The 14,373-nt window shown below is 37.2% G+C and overlaps 1 protein-coding gene across 3 annotated transcripts in view; it reads left to right on the top strand.

The window, feature by feature from the left end:
- LOC126483742 (pre-mRNA-splicing factor syf1 homolog) overlaps positions 1-14,373 on the top strand; it is a 553,324-nt gene that overhangs the window by 418,744 nt on the left and 120,207 nt on the right. For 2 of the 3 annotated variants that reach the window (XM_050106880.1, XM_050106879.1), the window contains exon 1: positions 1,785-2,205. The exons of the other annotated variant lie outside the window; for it this stretch is intronic. The gene's annotated coding sequence lies outside the window, so the exon portion shown is untranslated. Of the gene's footprint in view, positions 1-1,784; positions 2,206-14,373 lie in introns of those variants that run through there. 3 annotated transcript variants of the gene reach the window in all.

The raw sequence follows: 14,373 nt of genomic DNA, 5'->3' as shown, positions 1-14,373 counted from the left end.
AGTCTATTTGCGAACCACATATCTTTGTCTTCTTAATAATATTTTAAGCACCTTACAATATTGATTGTAATGGGCTACTTTAGCCTGGTTGTGACAACTTCTAACATTTTTATATTATTCCCACTTTGTTCTACATAATATCCTTATCAAACTAATCAGTCATGCAGGCCGTTTTTTACTGCCAGTAGCTTGTTTAGAACTTTTTAATGGAAAGCAACTTTCAAAGAGCGTGAGAAATGTCCTGAGGAAAGCACTGTGTTTGTCACCGAAGTTATCAGCACTGCAAACATCCTGCCACTCTTGTTCCTTAACGAGGTTTAAAAAAGCTCTCTATTGCCGTTGGATTAGCTTTTCTATATAGTTTTTAATTACGTATAACATTCGATTGAGAACAAAAACCTCTTAGTGTTAAAATTTGTGCATCATGGTCCGAATGGACATTCACCCTTTTACTAACAGAATGCCTCTCTGTTAATGAAGAATGAATAAAAATATTGTCTATGGCTGTGCTACTGTCCCCTTCCTACGTGGTTGGAAAAAACTCTGTCTGCATCACGCCATATGAGTTTAGGAGATCTACCAACACCATTGCACAGTCGTATGCAAAACTAATACTGAAGTCACTTCATATACCTAATTTTTTTGTACTCCGTATACAGTGAACCAAGAACCCTCTCTAACTTGAGCAGAAATGCTCTGAAGTCAGAGTAAGGAGGACCTATAAACAACAACAATTAGAAGTTTAGTTTCACTAAATTCAACTGCCCCTGCACAACATCACATATCCTTTCAGTGCAGTGCCATGAGACGTCTATGGACACAAACGGAAACTGTTTTTTTTTTTTTTTTTTTTTTTTTTTTTTTTTTTTTTTTTTTGCATGGCCACTATCCCAATCTGCAAGGAACTCCTTGAATAACAGCCAGCTAATCTGTATCTTGTAAAGGAAGTCTCTGAATTCTCTTATTATTTAAGTGGTGCCTCGATATACCAATAATGTCAGAGTCAACATCTATAAACAGTTGACTAACTTTGTCTCTAATAACTCTTATATTTTGATGAACGATGCAAATTCCTTCTCTGCTTGGATACCCGACCATCTCTGAAGGTGATTCCTTAGTTAGAGGGACTTCCTTTAAGAAGGTATACCTATCAGCTGACTTCATTCTAAAAAGAGTGCAGCTCCAACACCAAGTACTGCACGAATTTTCCCATGAGTGATACCACCACCGCACTCTACACTGTCACCTTTAAGCTTTGCTAGCCTCCCCTTCCCATACTTATGGAGGTGTAGGCCATGCCTAGTGAAACCTGATATACTGATAGACACAACTAGCATCATTGCGATGTGATCCATGCCCTCTGCCATTAACGCCTTCTCCAATCCCATTTTAAAAGTCTAATAGCCACATTAAGATGAGGCCGATCATGAAGCCGAAGCAGTTACACAAAATGCACAGTAGTGCCTCCGGTTTAAATAGCTGTCTTTACTAGGACACCACCTACGTCATATTCCCCGTCCATATCAAGACTATACGCTGCTCCACCCACAATCATTACCTTATACTGTTTCGAAAAATTCCTACATAATTTCCCAATGCTCTTAGTCAACTGAGCCAACCCTGCACTAGGCTTCACAATGCTTGCAACCTGGTAATGCAATGCATTGTAACATGGAATCCGGGTGTCATCGCGGCACTGCATTTTGAGCTTTCACACCTCTTTTGATAGCATCCAAGTTCACGTGGAACCATGCGTGGAACGCCGTCTGATGCATGTTATCTCTGACAGTAGTTTTTGTTGTGTGTACTGTCTAGTTTGTTTATGTTTGAGTTTGATGGTGGCGGGGTTGTGATGTTTACAACGTTTGACAAAGTGCGATTTTTAATAGTCTTTTGATGATGTGTACTTGGAGGTGTACATAGAAATCTTGACGGCCTCTGCATCGTAATCGTGCCACTAACAAATGTTTATTGTGGAAATGCATTTGGTTGTGGCCCTGTTAGAACCCGTAAAGTTCTTGCTATCATAGTTGTGTGATTTCAGTGTACACTATATATTCGTGGATTTGCTTGTCGAATTCAAACCTTGGAATATTTTTAGTGGTTTCATATGCAGGAACTGGCGTTATTATGTCACCAAAATTAGCAGCTTAAAGTGCAGTGATACTTTTAGAGACGTACTGTTGGATGAGTTAAGCAACTTCAGTAAGTATCACATCAAAATTACAAACATGCATTTGAAATGAGAAATCATACAATAAGGTACGATGTTTTATTTGTTATGTGTAGCACATTCCATGAATCTGGTGGTACGACTATTTTGCCTATCTTTTGTACTTGAAATGAGATATTTGTAAATTTCTGTAACACTATGAACTGCATGGAATAGAGATGAAAAAAATTTAAGTGCATGAGAATGATAAGTAATGATAGGGAGACGGTAGCATAACAATGTTGATTTAGAAATTTACATCTCCTGTATTGAAGTCCATCTGATCACTCTCAGCATGTCAAATGAACCAGTGGTAGACTACTATTTTTTAGAGAAATTATGTATCAAATTATGTGCAGGAATTGTACTTGAAAATAATTTGTTTAAAGTACATTAACCTGCTAGTTAATGACACTTGCATTTCACATATGATTTGCTGTTGTCTCTGTAGTCCTGTATGTGGTTACTTAAATAAAGCTTGTAACAGCTAATGCACTTTCTTAAGATAAAGATTTATTCAGGTTAAGGTAAATCTTTTCTGATGAGCTGATTGTGTAAGGCCTACATATAATTAAGGATACGGTGTAGTACTTTCTCAGCTCAAAATTAGGCCTATGTAAAAATTAGCACTTATTTCTTTCAAGCACTGTTTATAATGTATATGTTTTACATATTTGTTGTTGAGATCAGGTAATGCAGCACATTTTCTGAAAAAATTAGAAGTATTTTGAATATTTTTGAACCTGTTTGGGGTTATTAAAAAATACAAAGAAATTGATGCAATTTTTTTCCAAAATGCTGCGTCAAATTGTGGTAGGGCCTACCATTTAATTCAATGTTATACGTTTGAAGGAGACGAAATTTTTATGATATGCATGACATGATGGCTGAGGTTCTAGCCCTATTTAATTCCACCTATTATTTATATTACTAAGATAAAAAATATCACATCTCACATTTTAATTTTTATAATTTTTTCCTAATAAAAATGTTATTTTTTTATATCTTAGTTCATTCTGCAATAAAGCTTAGGTCTACTACATAACTATGGACTATTGGAAGTTACAGAAAAAAAATGGAGCAATGCTTTATAAGCTTTAGGAAATGTTTGTACGTGAATTCTGCAAAATACAACTTGCGAGAAATTGCAAATTAAGATATGAGTCCGATCAAACTCTGCCTCAGAACATTCCTGAAGCATAGTCTTCATCCTGCAGCATTTCTTCATATTCAAGCTTCCTCTTGGCATTCCTTTTAGCACTTCTTGCTTCTTTGGTAACTTAAAGAGCGAATCTTTCAGCTTCATGCACCCATTGTCTGTCACACTCAAGCAATTAATGTCCAATATGAGAGCCACATTTTATGCTTAAATTTCTCAGGACTTCCAACCTTCCTATAACTCCATCATTTAAACATATCACTTCATCTAGTACACCAACTTTTAATGTATTTAGCCCTACCCTTTTTGTGTAATTTTTCCCATATGCAATTGTTGAAACTTTCATTTGTATTCTGAGTGCCCCCATGAAGACATTTACTAAGCAAAACAGGGTCACTCAGGTCTCCAAAAATTGGTTTTATTTCGTTCATAACAGGCTCAGGAAGAGAATGGTTATGATGGTATATTTGAACACTTTCTTTCACTTTTTGGTAACCACACCAAGAATCTGCTCCTTTAGGGAAACGTCCGTAAACAGGATGGTCATCTGTGGACAACTTATGAAAGTAGGTGGCCCATACAAATTTTCTCATTGCTGTAACATCATTCAGAGATGCAGTTCGTCTAATGGCCAGTCCATAATAACTCTGAAGAAGGTCTTTTTTAGTTTCTGTCAATCTGCCTCTGCCAGACAGAGATTTTCCATCAGATAGCAACTTTCCTTTCATTTCTATTCGTAGCTTCCTCAGTCTAGCACCCATCCTCTTTTGCACATGCCCACAACACTTCAGTTTTGTTACCAAGATATCACCATAAACATTGAACTCATTAATTTGATTGAAAGCTTTAGAGTCCTTATCACCTAGGTACGTCATATATCTAACGTTATAAATGGACACCGACCTCTGAAATATTTTTAGAGCTCCATCACACTCAATACCCCCACTGTAACCATCATAATCCTTAGAACACTGATGTTCAATATGTCCTTCAGTGTTACCATGGCAGGTGTGGCAGTACTTAGATAAACACTCAACGTCAACAACTTTTCCATTCTCCAGAGAAGTAGCACTTACAATACCATTCAAGGAATGATGTCCTTGGGGTTGCCATGTCCCATCAAGTGCAACAGCAGTGTCCCTGGTTGCACTAACATTTACAGTTTCTTCTGCAGCACGTTTCATAGATGCTATAGACACAACCGTCAAGACACCTAAGAATCACCAGGAGGCGTGCCATGTGGGTTACTTTCAACAGTGTGGCTTGCTTTCTTTGTGAAATGGTTACCACGGAATTTCCTTTTATTGAATTTCTTGATATGTGGCATAGTTCATGTTTATTGCACACTAAAGGATATGTACTTCCACAAATATATGTTGTTCAGTAACACATGAACAAACTGCACTAGTGAAAAAAGTAAATACTATCAAAGATAAATATTTACAGACACTAGAAACCTGCACTGTTACCAACATATACATGTACCATATGTATAATCACTGGAAACAGAAAGTTCACAGTTCTTTTCGAAATAATGCTGGTTTCTGTAACAGAAATAAAAGGGGTGTGGTGACATACATGACCATAACTTTGGTACATGTAGGTCATTTTTCATTTGAAACCCTATAATGTATATATCAATGTAATCAGGAAAGACTATAGAATTTAATCAAGTCACATTAAATTTCGATTTTTCCACCATTTATAAGTACCCTGTATCCTTAAAATTGAGAAATACAAGTGCTGTTAACTGTATTCTGTCTTGAATAACTTATTGTCTAGTAAACAAATATCAGTATCCTGACATGTTTTCCCAGCCATGAGATGTCTTAAGGATACAGGAATCTGGCATGGGTGACTGTGGTGCACTATTTGTAACCTAACAAGTTATATTACTCATCTCTCTTGATTCCAGCATACACCAACTTTAACCTTTTTTAATGACACTTATCCTTTTTTTTTTTTTATTTTTAATTCTGACTGCCTGCCTGTTATATACCATAATTATTTTGTGATCTTTCATTTCCCTAGTCCCAGTCCATAAACTCAGTATAATGCTCAGTGATGTGATGGGCATGTCAGGACATCATACAGAATGAATGGTGTCAAATGTCTTCTCTGAAATCTACCCAGAACAGATCCACATTGAAACTGGTATCATTGATCATGACGCAGTTGTAACAACAGTGCAAGTGCGAATGGCTCTAAAACAATTCAGAATGTTTATATCTTCAAAAAGCTAGATAAAGAGACCATAGTGTCATTTTTCCAGGAGGAACTTTAAAAATTCAGCCATGGACAGATGCATGTTGACGAACTGTAGCTTCACTTCATTAGAATAGTTGATCAGTCATTAGATGCATATGTACTTAGTAGAACAGTTCATGATGGGAGGTGTCCTTCATGGTAGACATCTCTGTAAAGAAGCTTCTAGATTAGATTAGACTAGTTTTTCGTTCCATAGATCCAAGCTGAGGAGATCCTCGTGGATGTGGAACATGTCTCCCCCCCCCCTTTTTTTTTTTAAAGAGCTGTAATAACAATACTAATAGTATGAATATATACAATACATCGTTTGTTACTATTAAAAAATTCGTCAATGGAGTAGAAGGAGTTGGCTGCTAGCAAGTCTTTCAGGCTTCTTTTGAAACTGATCTTTATTTGTAACTAAATTTTTTATGTTTGCTGGCAAATTATTGAAGATGAGTGTTCCTGAGTAGTGGACCGCTTTTTGAACTAAAGTAAATGCTTTTAAGTCCTTGTGCAGATTATTTTTGTTCCTGGTATTGTATGTATGAACTGAGCTGTTTGTTGGAAAAAGAGATATATTATTTAGGACAAATTTCATTAAGGAGTAAATATACTGAGAGGCAGTAGTTAGTATACCCAGTTCTTTGAAGAGGTTTCTACAATACGTCTGTGAATTTACTCCACAAATAATAAATATTACACGCTTTTGGACTCTGAAAACTTTTGTTTGGCTTGAAGAGTTACCCCAAAATATTATACCATATGGCATTATGGAATGAAAGTAGGCAAAGTATGCAAGCTTTTTCATTTTTATGTTGCCTATGTCAGGTAACACTCGAATTGCAAATACAGATTTGTTAAGGCGTTTCTGCAGTTCTGTGGTGTGCTCCTCCCAACTGAATTTATTATCAAGTTGTAATGCCAGGAATTTAAGACTGTCAACCTCTTCTATCTGCTCTTCTTCATACTTTATGCATATGCTGTGTGGAAACCTCTTACAGGTTCTGAATTGCATGTAGTGAGTCTTTTCAAAGTTTAATGTCAGTGAGTTGGCTTTAAACCATTTATTAATATCCATGAAAATATCATTAGCAGATCTTTCTAGAACTACACTCGACGTACTATTTATTGCAATACTTGTGTCATCTGCAAACAAAACAAACTCTGCTTCTGGCAGTGTAACTGATGAGAGATCATTAATGTACACAAGAAAAAGCATTGGCCCGAAGATGGATCCTTGTGGGACACCACATGTAATTTCATCCCATTCTGATGATGACTGATGACTTAATTCACTAGTCCCTTGGACTGACACCCTTTGTTTCCTGTTAGCGAGGTATGACTTGAACCATTTTGCAGCACTGCCCGTGACACCATAGAATTCTAATTTATTTAAAAGGATGTTGTGGTTCAAACAATCAAATGCCTTTGACAAATCACAGAAAATACTTGCTGCTTGTAATTTGTTATTTAATGAATTAAGTACATTTTCACTGTAGGTGTAAATAGCCTTCTTGGTATCAGAACCGTTCAGAAATCCAAATTGTGTTCTTGATAATATGTTATTTGTGGTCAGATGGTTGAGAAGCTGCCTGTACATTACTTTCTCTAAAATTCTTGAGAATGCTGGCAAAAGTGAAATCAGTCTGTAGTTTGATGGTATCTCTTTATCACCTTTCTTGAATAGACTGCATATTTTAGCCAGTCAGGAAATGTCCCAGTTATAATTGGCTGGTTACACAAGCAACTTAGAATTGTACTAAACTCACAAGAACATGCCTTAATTATCTTTGTTGATATTTCATCGTAACCACTAGAATGCTTTGTTTTTAAAGATTTTATTATGGAAGTTATTTCTTTTGGTGAAGTGAGTGACATATTCATGTACCTGAAGCTATTTGTAAAGGCTTGTTTCAGATATTCAAGGGCATTATTTACTGATCCTGACAATCCCATTCTATCAGTAACAGATATAAAGTACTTGTTAAATAGATTTGCCACACTGTGTCCATCGGTTATTAATGTGTCATCTATCCTTAATGCTATTTGCTCGTGTTCCTTTCTGGTTCTACCAGTCTCCTCTTTCACTATATCCCATATTGTTTTGCTTTTGTTCTCTGACATTGCTATCTTCTTCTTGTAAAGCATTTGTATAGATGTCTGAATTACTTTATTTAATATTTTACAGTATTCCTTGTATTTAGCTAGATCATCAGCATTGGAGCTATTTTTGGTCGATAGATACATTTTCCTTTTTGTCTTACAGGAAATCTTTATTCCTTGTGTAATCCATAATTTTATTAGGGTCAACCGAAGCGTCCGGTCCCACCTATCGGCTTTGACCCGTGACGTAAGGCTGTTGTGATCTGTGACGTCACGATGGTGCGGAATTCAGTTTGTGAGAGTGGCGTGTTTGTAGGTGTCGTTGTGATGCGATCGGTGCTGCTCTCTGGTGGAGTGTTAGGTGATTTTTTGGTTTAGTTTGCGAGTGTGGCGTCGTGTGTGTATTTTGGTAAATTGCTTTTTTTATGTCTTTGGTAGGTATGGATATGACTGACAGGGTCAACAGTTTTCCGTTGTCGGCTATGATGGGGGACAGTGCGATGTCTCTAATAAAATTTCTTCAACTATTCGGATTTTTGGATGAATTCGTGAAGTGTTCAGTATGTCGTGAAGAAATGAGGCTTACTTAAAGTTCTGGCGTGTCGGACTATGGACGGCTGTATGTGGAGATGTCGTAAGGATAATAGGTCAAGGGAAGTGTTTAATCCCAATTTATGGAATCGAGAGCTGCTGTTGAGCTATATAGGTCAAGGGAAGTGTCCGATTCCAGATGATAGTGTGTTTAGTGGTATTTGGGGAGTTTTGTGATGTCGGTTTTTTTCGTCATTTTGCGTGGTTTTGTATGGGGGTGGGTGTCTAAATTTGTTTATATTTAGTTTGTCCCCACCAAAAAAAACCCTATTTCCCACGCTTGTCCCGTTAGTGTCATTAGGCTTTTTGTGGAACGTGTGTGTGTTTGTTTTTTTGATGTATTTTCGTCCTCATAATGTGTACATAACAACTTTATATGCGCCATATTGGAATCTTGGTTTATGGTCGTTTCCGCCATATTTGTGACGTCGTGGGTCAAAGCAGACGGGCGGGATCGGACGCTTCCGTATTTCCTTTTATTATAGACTTCTTTTTAATTTGAGTAACTTTTAGAGGAAAACAGTTTTCAAACATGGTACTGACATTGTTCATGAACGTGTTATATTTTTCATTCATGTCATGAGCACTATAAACATCTTTCCAGTTCATATCTTTGAGCAGTTTTCTAAAACACTCAATTTTTGGTTGATTGACTACTCTCCTGTACTCAGATTTAGCAGTCTTGATAATCTGCTTAGAATTTACATCTAAAACAAGGAGCTGGCTGTCATGGTCTGATAGTCCATTTATTACAGTTTTTATGATATGATTAGTCTATAAAAATGTTATCAATGCTGTCCTTGAGGATTTATTGATCCTAGTTGGAAAGTTTACAGTGTGAGTTAGATTGAAAGACAACATTACTAACTGCAGTGAATGTTTACTGGAAGATTGCATTAGAAAATCTGTATTAAAGTCACCAGCAATCAAAATTTCTTTGTTTCTTCCTGTCAAATAACCCATAAGAGCTTCTATATGATTTATGAATAGATTGTAATTTCCTGCAGATGCTCAGTAAATAGTTACTATTATGTAGGATCTGTTACGGAACTCTACTTCTGTTGCACATGCTTCTAGATGCTGCTCTAAACAGAATTTATTAATGTCAATGTTCTTGAATTTATGGCAGTTTTTAATAAATGTGGCAACTCCTCCTCCGTCCATATCTACTCTGCAGAAGTAGGAAGCTAGCTTAAATCCTGAAATGTCTAACATATTCATACCAGTGGCCACTTGATGTTCAAAGAGGCAGATTATGTCAATTTGGTTAGATGAATTCATTTCATGAATACAAATGAGTAGGTCATCAACTTTATTTCTGAGTCCCGAAATGTTCTGGTGTAATAAAGATAACTGATACTGCATACTAATGGGATCATAACTGCTTTGGCGAAGATGAACTTGCAGTTTCTGATTACTTTCTGTTAAACATTGTTTACATGGAGGCTGTATGCTAAAATCTGACTCCTGTTCATCTATTTTCTCAAACTGAGTGTGTCTGCCAATCTCTCTTAAAACTCGTTTTCTTTCCGCCTTTCCTATCCTAAAAAAGGCATCCCTCTGACACATGTGACCACTGGTATTTTACCACTTGTGACAGTGTCCCCCCTTAAGTTTTCTGCAAGCAACCCAGACAGTTTTCCCTTCCCTTTCCTATTGAGGTGAAGGCCATGCCTAGTGTAGCCCCACCTATCGATAGCATCCACAGGAATCAAACCAATATAGGACCCTATGTCCGTCATAAGCACCCACTTCAACTCCAAGTTCACCCTCCCGATGGAAGAGTTCAACGACTACTGCACAATCATTGTAAAACAAAGACCAAGAGTATAGATTGAGTGATGAAATGTGCAATATTAAAAGGCAATGAGTGAATCCTTCAATGACTAGTGTAGCAAAATCTTATCAAAAGACCTCTTGCAGAGTCCAAATAGATTTTGGTCATGTGTAAAGGCTGTCAGTGGTACTAAAATTAAGTGCCTAGCAGATGGTCGTAGATACACTAGTACTCAAATTGGGGCTAATGAAGCTAAAGGAGAAATTCTGAACTTCATTTTCAAAGGAAAATCCAGAAGTATATTGCCCAGTTTGATTCTTGCATCATTGCATAGTGAATTATGTTGATATTATAATCAGTGACATTGAGAAATAGTAAAAATCATGAGAATCAAACAAAAATCCAGGGCCTGATAAAATATCTATTAGATTAAAAAGCATTTGAGGCTTTTAACCATAGTATAGTGTAGATTCTTCAATCAAAAAACTGTGCCTAGTATTTGGAAGAAAGAAATCACATGTTACACACATCTACAACAAGGTTAGTGGAAGTGATCCACAAATCTTCTCTCCAGTATCTTTGACATCCATCTGTTATAGAATCTTAGAACTAATTCTGAGTTCAAACATAAGGAGGTATCTTGAACAGAATGACCTGCTTTATGTCAACCAGTGTGGATTCCGAAAACATTGGTCATGAAAAATCCAAGTTGTACTGTTCTCACATGACTTCCTGTAAGCCATGGATCACGTCAGTTGGGTAGAGGGAGTATATCTTTATTTCCAAAAAAGCTTTTGACACAGTAGCAACCCACCACTGGCTAACAAAAGTACGATTGTGTATATCATCAAACAAAACTTGTGCCCAGATATTGAGAATGTTATCTGGGATAGAGTGTTATTAGCAGGTGGGCAGATCAGCCCCACAGAAGTGTGTTCAGCCTTTGCTATTCATGTTGCATATTAATGAACTGACTGTCAGTATTAATAGTGATCTTAGACCTTTTGAAGATTGTGTACTTATTTGTAATGCAGAACTGCGTAAAAAAAAGTTGGAAAAATGTTTGATCAGATTTTGGTAAGATTTTGAAATGGTGGAAAGATTGCCAAAAAAAAAAAAAAACTGAGTGTAACAGTTTGTAAGTATATGAAGTGGAATGCTCAGTCAAACAATGGAAACTCCAGTAGGAATATCAACAATTTAGGCTCACTGTAGGTAAAGCAGATGGATGCTGGGAATAGTGCAACCAGTATACAAGAGAGATTGCTTACAGAAATGACAGAAACCTATTCTAGAACATTGTTTTAGTGTGTGAGATCCATACCACACAGAACTAACAGATATATTGAATGTATACAATGAAGTACAGTGCATATCATTACAGATTTGCTGAACCTGCAGAAGAGAATCATGGAAATAACTCAAAAATCTGAATTGGCAGACATATAAAGATAGATACTAAATTTTCTGCGAAATCTGCTAACAATGTTTCATGAACTAGTATTAAATGAGGAAACTAGAAATGTAATATTTATAGCCCACAATGTTTTGAGGTGACAATGAAGTATATTTGTCTTGGTCTATTGAGAAGCCCATGGTGTGTGGCATTACTTATTGGAGAAACTGATCTAACATTTTATTACGTAACTGGTTGATATTTGTTATCTTAGTATGTTAGTTTCAAGCCCACAACAGAAGTCTCACTTCTTAAGCTGACATCACTATGTAAGGTAGTCTAACAGTTTTGGCGTCAAGAGAAGTGGTTCAAACTGGATTGCGAACTTCACACTTCTCTTACTGCAGTTGACTTACTTGAAACATTTAGCCGATCGTCTTCTCTGGATATGCGGCTGCGTCAATCTCCATAACTGCTTCTCCGAAGAAATAATGCTGGTTAGAGGAACCAAAAAATTATTATCTCTCTCACTTGAAATAACTCTGTACTCTCATACTTTCAGTTCAGCTCAGGTGTATTTTCCTTTCTACAAGTTTCATATAAGCATACAAATGCTTGCAAGTCAACTACATCGATTCTCATTAGATACAATTAAATATAATCACAATTGCCTCTTTTTAACAACCAAATAATTTATAGATGTCCCATGCATCTTGCTTCGTTCAGAGCTAAGACATGAAGTAAGTTAAAAGTCTGTAGTCAAAAGTTTGTTTTTCTTCTTTTTCAACAATCACATTCACTAACACAGCAAAGAATAGCATTTAATTACTCCGTGTCCTCTCAAACAACGTCATCACTGGACTGAAATCGGAGGACCCGTACCCTGCTTGATCCATTCCCCAGATTTCACACCTATAGCCTTTTTTCTGTGGGGAAAGCTGAGAAACACTGTCTACACGAACATGCCAACTACATCCAATGATATGCAAGGACATATTACTGCAGCCTGCTCAGACGTCTCCATTGAACTGCTAGAAAGTGTGCAGCAGTAATTCCATTCCAGACTGGAAGCATGTATTTTTGCTGCCTGTGGTTATTTTGAATATAACCTGTGATGGTCAGTTGTCTCGTTACTGGTCAGAATCCACATAAGTAGTGTGGTGTCACCGCCAGACACCACACTTGCTAGGTGGTAGCCTTTAAATCGGCCGCAGTCCGTTAGTATACGTCGAACCCGCGTGTCACCACTATCAGAGATTGCAGACCGAGCGCCGCCACACGGCAGGTCTAGAGAGACTTCCTAGCACTCGCCCAGTTGTACAGCCGACTTTGCTAGCGATGGTTCACTGACAAAATACGCTCTCATTTGCCGAGACGATAGTTAGCATAGCCTTCAGCTACGTCATTTGCTCCGACCTAGCAAGGCGCCATTACCAGTTACTATTGATGCTGTAAAACATGTACCGTTAAGAGCGATGTTCACCAATTATGTATTAAAGTTAAGTATTCCAGCAGCTACGTACGTTTTTTGCTAGTCTAATTTCCTTGACCTTTTCCAGACCTCACGCCAGCCTGCGTGAGCTAAAACGCGTGCCTTTCGGCTTCCTCTCATAGTGGGTTGGCGCTCTTTCCAATCCACAACAAGTAGCGTATGCATCGTGTTATTCTTTAGTGTGTGCTATCACAGGTATTGTACAAGTGTCAGTGTGGGTGGGAACTTTTCAAAATATAATTTCCCATAAATGACTCACACCTGAATCCTGCAACAAACACCACTAACGTTCCAATTTACCCTATTTTTCAGTTTGTTAATGTTGACAGGCATTGTTCCATTTTTAAAAAAGCTTATGACACCACCAAAAATACACTTTGTAAGCATTATTAGAATTTGTTGATTGGCTAATAATACAAGCCCCTGACTATCAATCCATTCTATGAAAACTCCACATCAATAGTACTTTCCATTTCCGCAGTATTTGTGGCACAAATGTTAAGTGATTCACTGTGTGTGTGTGTGTGTGTGTGTGTGTGTGTGTGTGTGTCCATCTCAGCATTTATTAGAGTATTGTGTAAAAATTTGAAGTAAATTGGTCAAGAACTTTTTGAGATTTTTAGTATCAATGTTAAACAACTTGTCTTTATACTGGCAGTTAGAAACAACCTGAAAAGCTAGTAAGGGCATTGCAGAGGAGGTTGTGCTGAGAAATAATTGTTTAAAAAATTTTTTGTATGTTGCACCATTTCTGAGTAATTTAGCATTGAAGTTAGCCTACCAGGTCATTGCACACACATACACTAAAATGCAGTGAGTTACAGACATCTGTGGGTCCGTGAATAATCACTTGTTCAAATGCTCCTTACAGTTAAAGGGCATCTTTTTCAGAAGTGATAAATTTAAGCTAGATGATCAAAAGCTACATTTCTTTGGTTTGAGAAAACCAAACATGGCACAAGTTTGACATCGCCTCTGGCACGCTGCTTGAATTTGCATGCCCAATGGCCTGATTGGCTAACTTCAATGCTACTAAAAGAAATCCGATAAATTTTGGGTATACGATAAATTGCAAAAATCCAAGGGCTGTCAATTCAACTAAATACCTAGGAATTACAATTACGAACAACTTAAACTGGAAAGACCACATATATAGTTTGGTGGCCAACAGAAGTGTTTAAGCACAGAAGAGTGTTCCTGGATCATTCTGTAACAATTCTGGATGTCTGGGGTGTCGCATTGTCCTGCTGAAATTGGCCAAGTCTGTCAGAATGCAGAATGGACATGAATGGTTGCAAGTGATCAGACAGGATACTTACACACGTCATCTGTTGCAGTCGTACCTAGAAGTATCACAAATCCCATATCACTCAAATTGCACACACCCCACACC

This window comes from Schistocerca serialis, chromosome 6 (genome assembly GCF_023864345.2).
Source record: "Schistocerca serialis cubense isolate TAMUIC-IGC-003099 chromosome 6, iqSchSeri2.2, whole genome shotgun sequence".
NCBI classification, from domain to species: domain Eukaryota; kingdom Metazoa; phylum Arthropoda; class Insecta; order Orthoptera; family Acrididae; genus Schistocerca; species Schistocerca serialis.
Note: the sequence above shows the minus strand (reverse complement) of the source record. Positions and strands in the feature narration are given on the sequence as shown.